Genomic DNA, 10,012 nt, shown 5'->3' with positions numbered 1-10,012 from the left:
AAAGGAACTACCACATATTATCATGAGGACTGCATACGTCCCCCTCCTCTGCAAAAAGCTTATACTGCCTGTTGTGTCTACACGCTGTGCCCCCCTCCTCATGCCCTGCAACCGCATTCGGACTGTATTATCAACATCACTTCGTGCAGAGAACTAAATGATCCTGAAGTTTTGTTACTTTCTTTTTTGGATACTACTGTGCTATCCATGATGCTGTATCACACTGAATTTCCCCCTTAGTGGGATTATCTTATCTTATCTCTCTTATCTTTAAGTATGGTTGATATCATTTAGCATTACCATTTGTTTCTATTATGATGGATCAGTTTGCTTTTTTAGACAGGCCAAGTATTTGGAGGACTACACAGCATGGTGATTCCTGTAAGAATTTTTATGATTCTCCATTCAACAACATCTCAAGATTACATGAAGTGTGAGCAATGAATGAAGTCCATACTCCTTCAGCTTTCAGCAATTTCTGTGGTAGGCCATTAACCATAATTGGTTGACCATGTAGCCTTCAACAAGAAAGCCAAGAGCAGAGCCAAGACATAAAGTAAAGGTGTGACTCTATGGCAATATGTCACCAGAGTTAGCTAATGCCCGGTTCTCATTAGTGTTCGGATTCCGTCCAGAAAGAGTACACATGAGGACTCCCCCGAACGGAACACCAACGCTAATTATAGCGTTATAGTCTATGGGGTCCGTGTGCTTAACTGCACAGCGCTTGCATGAGCATTGGCATTCCCTTCGGGGGGTCCTCGTGTGGTCTCCTTCCGGATGGAAGCCGAACGCTAATGTGAACCTAGTAAGAAGTTGGCCAAAACTCCCACTGCCTTGACTTGGAGCAGCCATATTGGCGCACCATGGAACCAAATAATAATTATTATTATTTAGCTAGTTGTTTCCATAACATGGCACGCCTTTATCTAGATTTTACATTGAAATAAATATATTAGAGTATTAATATAATGGTGAAAGGAGTCTCAGTCAAGACTCTCAGCATCTTCATGATCTCACAAGAAATAGTCCTAATGTGATATTTCACAGTGACGTATAGTATTACTACATGCATCACCGCTTTATACAGCTTTGTTGTTGTGATACATATAAAAAATTAACAAAATTTGAGGTTTCTAAATTTTTTTTACATACCGTCACCTGGACACATTTTGTTACGTCAACGTGGTGACTAATGCATGGCAGGTGGTGCATGCATAAACATGAGGAAATCTACTGCCTGATCTATGCAATACAAACATATAGGACTAGGGATTGGCAATAAAGGTGTGAGAATTTGTACAATATTGTTTTCACCCATTTTTGCCACTTTGCTCCATCTTTTGCATCTCAACGTTGTTCTCTTTCTGTGGACATGTATAGGGGATATTGTCACTCCTTAGGGAGAGACCACCATATAGGTGTGTGGAGACTTGTCAAGCTATTTGCGCTCAACTGTGAGGGATCATGGAAAGAATATGCAAATCTGTCTCCCATGATGTTAATATAGGGAGACAGTGCCTCAGTCATGCATCCCACTAGGGGGCGCTCCCTTTAACATCATGCCTGACCTTCCCAGAGGCCTTTGCTGCAATGATGTGGGATTTTACCAAGTACATTCTCTCAGCCGAGGACAGCTATTTCGATCTGATTGGATTTCTTCAGCCCGGCGCAGAGACTGACAATAGTCCCTAAGGACTGACAATATCCCCTTAACCTGGTCTGAAGCCTCTCACCTCTGCCAAGTTAAGTCTTTGTGCCGTGCTGAAGAGATCCAATCAGATCGAAACAGCTGTCCTCAACTGAGAGACTGACTTGGTAAAATCCCACATAATTGCAGCAAAGGCCTCTGGGAAGGTCGGGCATGATGTTAAAGGGAGCGCCTCCTAGTGGGCTGCATGACTGAGGCACTGTCTCCCTATATTAACATCATGGGAGACAGATTTGCATATTCTTCCCATGATCCCTCACAGTGGAGCACAGTGGACTTTTCAGGCCCCAGAGTATAATGATCAGAGACCCAGGGCAGGATGCAAACATAAAAAAAAATTTTTTTACTTACCTCTCCCTGGCTCCAGCGCACTCCTCACAGATCTCTTCAGTGTTGGACCAGACGGGCCCAAATGGGCCTGAAGCCTTCCAGAGCACAGTAGAGGTAATTATAATTAACAGTGTTTTTTATGTTCCCTCCCCTCTCCTGACACAACAATCATTATATTCCGGGGTCTGGAAAGACCCCAGAGTATAATGATAGCAGTATTTGTGGGTTTCTCGGGCCTGCGGCCTCACTTACCGATCCCCCATCCTGCTCATAGCCGCCTGTCTTCTGCAGAAGGGGAAGTGCAGGTGGATGTGAGCAGTAGCAAGGATTGGTAAGTAAATTGGGCCCATCGGGCCCCCTAATGTCCCGGGTCTTGTTCCAGTGTCTACCATTGCTACCCTAGTAGTTACACCCCTGCTTTTGGGCTCTTGGTAATTCTGCCCCCTAGTTGCAGAGTTTTGTTCATCTGTCTTTCTTTGTTGAAGTAGGAGAATGGGACTATGCATATCCAGATTTTCCTATGACACATGGAGAAGAACCATCCTGAAAGATGGACAACTATCGCACATGTATGTCCACCGTTTCTCAATGAAGAAAGTGGACAGTGACTTCAGAAAAGAAGCTCCTGCTGACATCAATGTAAAATATCTAGTTACAGAAATAGGATTATTAATAGGGTGCACCGCTCCTTTAATTTCCACGGGACTTCCGGAGATCACCATTCCCGAGGTTGGGTCTTCTTGTCAGTGTAATACTGACAGGTATAATAGATTGCAATACAGAAGGATTGCAATATATTACAAAAGTTATCCAATGACTTCATTGTTTGCTCTTCTTTGCTTTTTTTAAAGGGGTCCCCCCATGACCCATTGATTATAATCCTAAAACACCGTACATAAGGATATATGGAATAAGACTTCCATAATCTTTAACATCGATCTTGTATAGGAGGATACCTGCAGAGGAAAACGTTATACACCTTATTTTAGACTCGACAAGTGGACATCAAAAATCCTATCTTGGAATTGTCTTTTGTCTTTCAAGCTTTTAGATGTCACATTTTAGTATTTGCTGTTTCTGTCGCTCCGTTCATGAGATGCTTTTTAGCTCAGCATTAAACCAGTTGCTTGTACACATTTGCAATGATAATTTTCGATGTCATGCCCCTCTTTATCCTGATCTATCTCTGCTTTTGTCCCCAGGCTGTTCTCTTGTCTGCAGTTAAGTGGTTCCTATATCCGCGCACAGACCTGTTCCTGTTATATGTCATTGCAAGCAAGGACAGTGGAGCATCCGGCACACACAGTGCCCCAGGGTATCATGACCTGCCCTCTTCAGTGTGTCACCGAATGTCACATCTACAGAGCCACCCCTCGGTAACCTGCCTTTCTGTGACTTGTGGAACTCGAATATGTCTCTTAGTGGCCTAAGGGATCTTAATATGGTGTGGGCCATCTTACACTGGTTTCTCAGTATTAACCCTTTAGATACTTTAAAATCCAGATAGTCACTTGCCCTACAGCTGTGTATCAAGGCCTTTACCCATATAGTTAAGATTCGATGACCTCATTGGTTAATTCATTACATCATAACTAAAAAACAAGCAAAATTCTGAATACATCCCAGCATAGCTTTACAAGATACAATGATGGTTGGAGGTTCCTTGGGCCCACCAGATGTAATGATTCTATGGGCCCACGCTACATGAGCGTGTTTAATTAAAGAGGACCTTTCACCACCTCCACCAACTCCAGGGCCTCCCATTTGACCCGACCAACATAACTGTACTGAAAACAGGAAAAAAAATGCTAAGAAATGGCGGGGTTAGAGAAAACATTCCAACTGCGCTGGAATCAGGGAAAGATAAAAGATGGGTGGAAGTGGTGAAAGGACCTTTTTAAGGGGTTGGCCAGGACGTGAAGGTTATTGATGCTGATGACTAGAGATGAGCGAACACTGTTCGGATCAGCCGTTCCGAACAGCACGCTCCCATAGAAATGAATGGACGTAGCCGGCACGCGGGGGGTTAAGCGACCGGCCACCGGCAAAGTGTACGTGCCAGCTGCTTCCATTCATTTCTATGGGAGCGTGCTGTTCGGAACGGCTGATCCGAACAGTGCTTGCTCATGTCTACTGATGACCTATCCACAGGGAAAGTCACTAGTATCAGATTGTTCTGGGTCCGACGCTCAGATCCCATCTTCATCAGGTCTTTTGGACACTAGAAGCCATATACGATGGCTGGGAACAGTCTGGCTTATGTGAATGGTCGCGGGCTGCAGATCCAGGCACCACCACAAGTGTTGGAAGCTCCGTACATTTTATACAACTTCTGTTCTGTGTAGTGGTGGTGGCTAGAACTACAGCCTACCACTCTCATTCAAGGCTGCTTCCAACGCTATACTCAATATATGGCTTCTGGCAGCCGAAACCCCTGATTGGAATGGGGTCCAGGTGTTCGATCTCAACCGATCTGATACCAATGACCTCAGCCTGTCCTGGACTACTGAATCTGAGCTGCCTAATCCATTGGCTTGTCCACGATCTTGTTTATCCAAAGCCTTCCACTTTTTGGCATGTTCCCGACAATGGCTTTGTCTGTACCCTCTGGTACCTCATAACATGAGTCAGTCTAGTGCCTGGTCAGCACTCACCTGTACCCGGACCCCTCTGATAGATGGCACAGTGGGTCCACACCCCGCCATATAAGTATAAAATTTCGGTCATCGAGCTCGATCTGGCTCGGCATTGATGGTAGACCACTACCAATACCATTCACCACCACTGATGCCAAGCCTGTTATGTGCATCATCAAATCTAGCTTAGACATGCCATCATCCATTGATGATGACATTCCCTGGTCCACCCAATGCATCCTATATTACTTTTTTGTGATTAACTTGTATCTTCTCGTTTCTCTGAATGATTCTCATAACATTTGAAGTGCAGACAAGAGCTAAGAGCAAAGGATTTGTTTTGTTTTGTTTTGCTGCCTTTTTCTGCCCCCGACCACAAGTGTAGGCCTGTGATTGTAGATGGTTAGACAGTGTCTGGAAATTGATTTTCTTGAAGAGGTCTTGAGTCTTTTTCTGAAATTGGCGAGATGCAGTGATCTGCAGGCGCCTTTGTTTGGACACTTTTCCATTCATCACTTTCTCAGAAGACGGACAGCCTGATCGTCACTAATTACACAATTAGAGTCCGAGAGGTGACAGCCTCATTACAGCAGCCGGCTATTACTGTGCCCCGGACCAAGGAATATGCCATGCTATAGAAGACTCTAGTCATATTAGATTTCACAGCTGTATAGCCCAGGTCATCAAGGCCTCAGTAATACCTCATATGTAGATTATGTTTTTTATTTACAAAACTTTTTGGGATGGGGGTTAATGGTTTTTAATTTTGTAACTTTTTTGTTTAACCCTTTCCTAACATCCCCCATACTATTATCAGACAATTAAATATGGCAGCTGCTCAGGAGCGCCTGCCATGACCACTGGGTCTCCAATGGGTCTGCCAATGATAATGGCAATGTCACTATAGCTGATGGGTACTGGCATTTTCCAGTGGTGTAACTAGGAGTGGTGGGGCACTGTGACGACGCGTAAGGATGTAAGCCTGGCCCATGTGACGTCTGGGACGTTACCAAGTAGACCTGAAGCCTTCCAGAGCCAGGAGAGGTAAGTAACACTGTTTTTTATGTTCCCTCACCTCTCCTAGCCCTCCGTTCATTATACTCAGGGGTCTAAAATGATAGCAGTGGGGTTCGCAGGCACGCGGCCTCACTTACCCTCTCCTGATCACAGCCACCTCCGCAGAAGGGGAAGCGCCAGCGGCCATGAGCAGGAGCCAGGATCGGTAAGTAAATAGGGCCTGTTACCTGCTGGAGTGACTATTAAAAAAAAAAATCTGCATCGGTAGCAGCTGCTGCTGGGCCCCCTAATGTCCCTGGCCTAGGGTTGAGCCGATCTTGAGATTTCAGAATCGATTTTAAAATCCGATTTCCGATCATTTTCCAGCCTATCCAGATCCCAATCGTGAAATTTGCTCGATCGCCGATCAGAATCCGATCTTTTCCAATGCTGATTGCTTAACCCTAGTCAATGCTTCTCTATGGGAAAAGAGCCGATCTTGAGATAACCTCTGACCTAGATCCCGCTGGAAAAGATCGGAATTCCAATCGTGATTGTGAAATTTACAATGTTCTGGAATGGCCATCCCAGTCTCCAGACCTGAATATCATTGAACATCTGTGGGATGATTTGAGAGCGGGCTGTCCATGCTCGGCGACCATCAAACTGAACTGAACTTGAATTGTTTTGTAAAGAGGAATGGTCCAAAATCCCTTCATCCAGGATCCAGGAACTGATTAAAAGCTACCGGAAGCGACCAGAGGCAAAAGGAGGATCTACTAAATATTAATGTCACTTTTCTGTTGAGGTGCCCAGACTTTTGCACCGGTCAAATTTTGGTTTAATGCATATTACACATTTTCTGTTCGTACAATAAACCTCATTTCAATCCTGAAATATTACTGTGTCCATCAGTTATTAGATATATCAAACTGAAATGGCTGCCCAAACTTTTTCATAGGACTGTATAGCGCGTATTTAACCAGTAAGCACAAACAATTTATTTATTGTATATACACACATTACAAGTATACATATTAGTGATGTATATACACTTACATTTAGAAATGGATCTTTATCTCGACCTGCAGGGTAACTCCAGAGAAATGCGTCAGCCGAAGGGATTGAGACAGTGAACATGTCTGGAGTCTACTCAGCACTGAATGACCGGTGACAACTTTACCTCCCTCCTTATATCTCTTTACTGCCCTTAAAGGAAAAGTTCTTGTAAGAGACGGGATAGTAATGAAGACGGGAACAGGGATGGCACTATGGGGTACGAGGGGGGTGTTTTCGCCACCCATCAGGCTGCTACCTAAGCCTACATGCTCTTGGTCTCATGATACACGTGGACCTGCCTGAATGTCATATGATTTATTTTCACGTATCAGATCCTGTAGAGATGTCACCATCACAATTACAGAATGTAAATGTCAGAATTATTACAAGAAATGTCACAAAGTCTAACATTTTATTTTCAGAATAAGTCGATTGACTAAATATATGTCATTATTTCATTGTTGTATGGCTGAATATCTACGAAACCTCCTGTACTGACCCTCGCTGTAGCCACACTGCCGTGTCCCTCTATATTTGGTTGGTGATTTTTGGATTCTCTAACTTCTGTATTCGAGTAAAAGGATCTACCGTATTCGGACTATAAGACGCACCCAGGTTTTAGAGGAGGAAAATAGGGAAAAAAAATTTTGAAGCAAAAAATGGTAAAATATTTAATATATGGGAGTTGTAGTTTTGCAACAGCTGCAAGGCCACATTGACAGGTGACCCTGCAGCTGTACGGGGACGCATAGAGTGTTTTTTTTTGCGGGGCCAGAAGTACTTTTTAGTTATACCATTTTGGGGAATATCTATTGCTTAGATCACCTTGTATTGAAAAAAAACCCGGTGGTTTATGACATATGATTTTCTACTTTTATATATATTCTAGGGAAAGGAGGTGATTTAGAACTTTTATTTATTTCATATTTTTATTATATATTTTTAAAGCTTTTTTTTTTTTTTTTTTTTTAACTATTTTATTCCCCCCGGGGGGCTTGAGCCTGCGGTCACTTGATTGCAAGTCCCATAGACGGCAATACAAGTGTATTGCCGTCTATGGGACATTCTGTCTATTAGTATTACGGCTGGTCATAGACCCAGCCGCAATACTAATACAGCAGTGACAGGCCTGGGAGCCTCATTAGGCTCCCGGCTGTCACCCGAACAGGTCGGCTCCTGCGATATCGCCGCACAGGAGCCGGCCTGCAACTTCACAGATATGGGGGGAGAAGGGGCCACCGATACTGACCCGGCATCCGCTGTACTAGAGAGGCGGATGCTGGTGAGGGATAGACGCCGGCACAGGTGCCGGGGCCTGAGACATCGCTGCGCTCCTCTGCCCTGCATGAAGCCAGCGGCGGGGGGACGGAGGAGCAGAATAGCATCACCCCTGCAGCGCTGCTGGCTTCATGCAGGGCAGAGGAGCGCAGCGATGTCTCAGGCCCCGGCGTCTATCCCTTGCCGGCATCCGCCTCTCTATTACGGCGGGTGCCAAGCGCCACATTCAGACTATAAGACGCACCCTTCTTTTCCCCCCAAATTTTGGGGAAAAAAAGTGCGTCTTATAGTCCGAAAAATACGGTATCACCACTAGAATCTCTGATAGCCACTTAGATTTTGTTGTAGGGGCTGTTAGTTTTATAGTGAAATACATTTGTGCCAAAGTTCAGTCTTCCTGCAGTTCAGCTTCTAATCCATATACCAATGATCTGTCCAGGGTACCCAAGGTGTGGCCATATGTGCCAAGGCTCCCATTTTCAACCATGGACACCACATATCTGCACCTCTCATTCTTGCTTACGTACAAATAAATAAAACCCAAAGACAGGACACGATCACATCCATATTTGTTTTTTATCATTAGTATCAGTATTTTTTATTGAAGAATTTTTGAAAAATATAGAACAAACAATCAATAATAAAGCAATATCATATACCGCAACACGAAATAGAACAAATATAGAGCTCTGTCAATATGGAACATCAAATATTAGTGTCAGTGACGTAACTAAAGTCTTGTGGGCCCAGGTGCAAACTTTTGTTCAGGGCCCTCTGCCTCTTTCCTAGAGAAAATTCTTCATCGTGGCGGTTATGGGCATTGAAGCAATATCTCAAATACGTGAAAAGGGTTCCACTTTAGTACTCACAACTGCAGTTATCATGAATACGGTGAGTGAGCAGCGCAACACCCAGCATGTAAACAATATTTGGACAAAATTACACGCTCTGTAGTGGACCCCACACAGTATTATGTGCTCTATAATGGTTTCCAAACAGTATTACGTGCTCCACAGTGACCTCTACACAGTATTATCTGCTCAGAGTGGCCACACACAGTATAATATGCTCACAATGGCTCCCACACAGTATTATATGCGCCACAGTGGTCCCCACACTGTATTATTTGCTTACAGTGGACCCCACAGAGTATTATGTGCTCACAGTGCCCCCCACACACACACTGAACCCCACCATTTCCCCTCTTGCTCACACACAGCCTACACCTCCATATACCCCTCCTGCCCACACACAGCCTGAACCCCCATTGCCCCTCTTATTCACACACACCCTGCACCCCCATTCCCCACTGTTGCTCATACGCAACCTGCTCCCCTATTCCCCCTCTTGCTCACACACAGCATGCTCCCCTATTCCCACCTCTTGCTCACACGCAGCCTGCACCCCATGTCCCCCTCTTGCTCACACATTTTCTCTTCTCTCCTCCTTACCTTCCATCAGTCTCATTCCCAGCAGCTTCCTCTTCTGTGTAACACCACACTGTCCTGTACAATCCAGAATAGCTGCACCCACACAAGAGTCTGATCATATGGTCATCACGACATCAAAGGACCTTTAGCCCACTATAATCTAGCATCTATCAAAGGAGGAGCCCTAGAGCGGATGCTCAGCCCAGGGCAGGTGAGTATAAGTATTTTCTTATTTTATACACCTCCCCTGAGCTGACATTTAATGGAAAGGTACCATGTCAGGCCCCTTTCCATTAACAATATGTATAGCGGTCTATGGACGAGCACTGTTAGGAGGGACGTTCCTCACAGCTCAGCTAGACTGTCAGGAACGCCCTTCTGACAATGGGCAGAGATCGGTGCCGGAACTAATGGCCCCAATATCTCCACCCCAGGGACACATAATGGGAAAACCAATAGCGCGCTGAATTCAGAGCACTGTCTGCTTTCTAGTGGTGTATAAAACCACTAGGAACCCAAAGAGGAATTTATGACAGAAGTTTTTTTGTGTTTTTTTGTCCTTGCAGTCCTCC

Source organism: Leptodactylus fuscus, chromosome 7 (genome assembly GCF_031893055.1).
Source record: "Leptodactylus fuscus isolate aLepFus1 chromosome 7, aLepFus1.hap2, whole genome shotgun sequence".
Classification (NCBI taxonomy): Eukaryota; Metazoa; Chordata; class Amphibia; order Anura; family Leptodactylidae; genus Leptodactylus; species Leptodactylus fuscus.
This window is presented reverse-complemented; position numbering follows the sequence as displayed.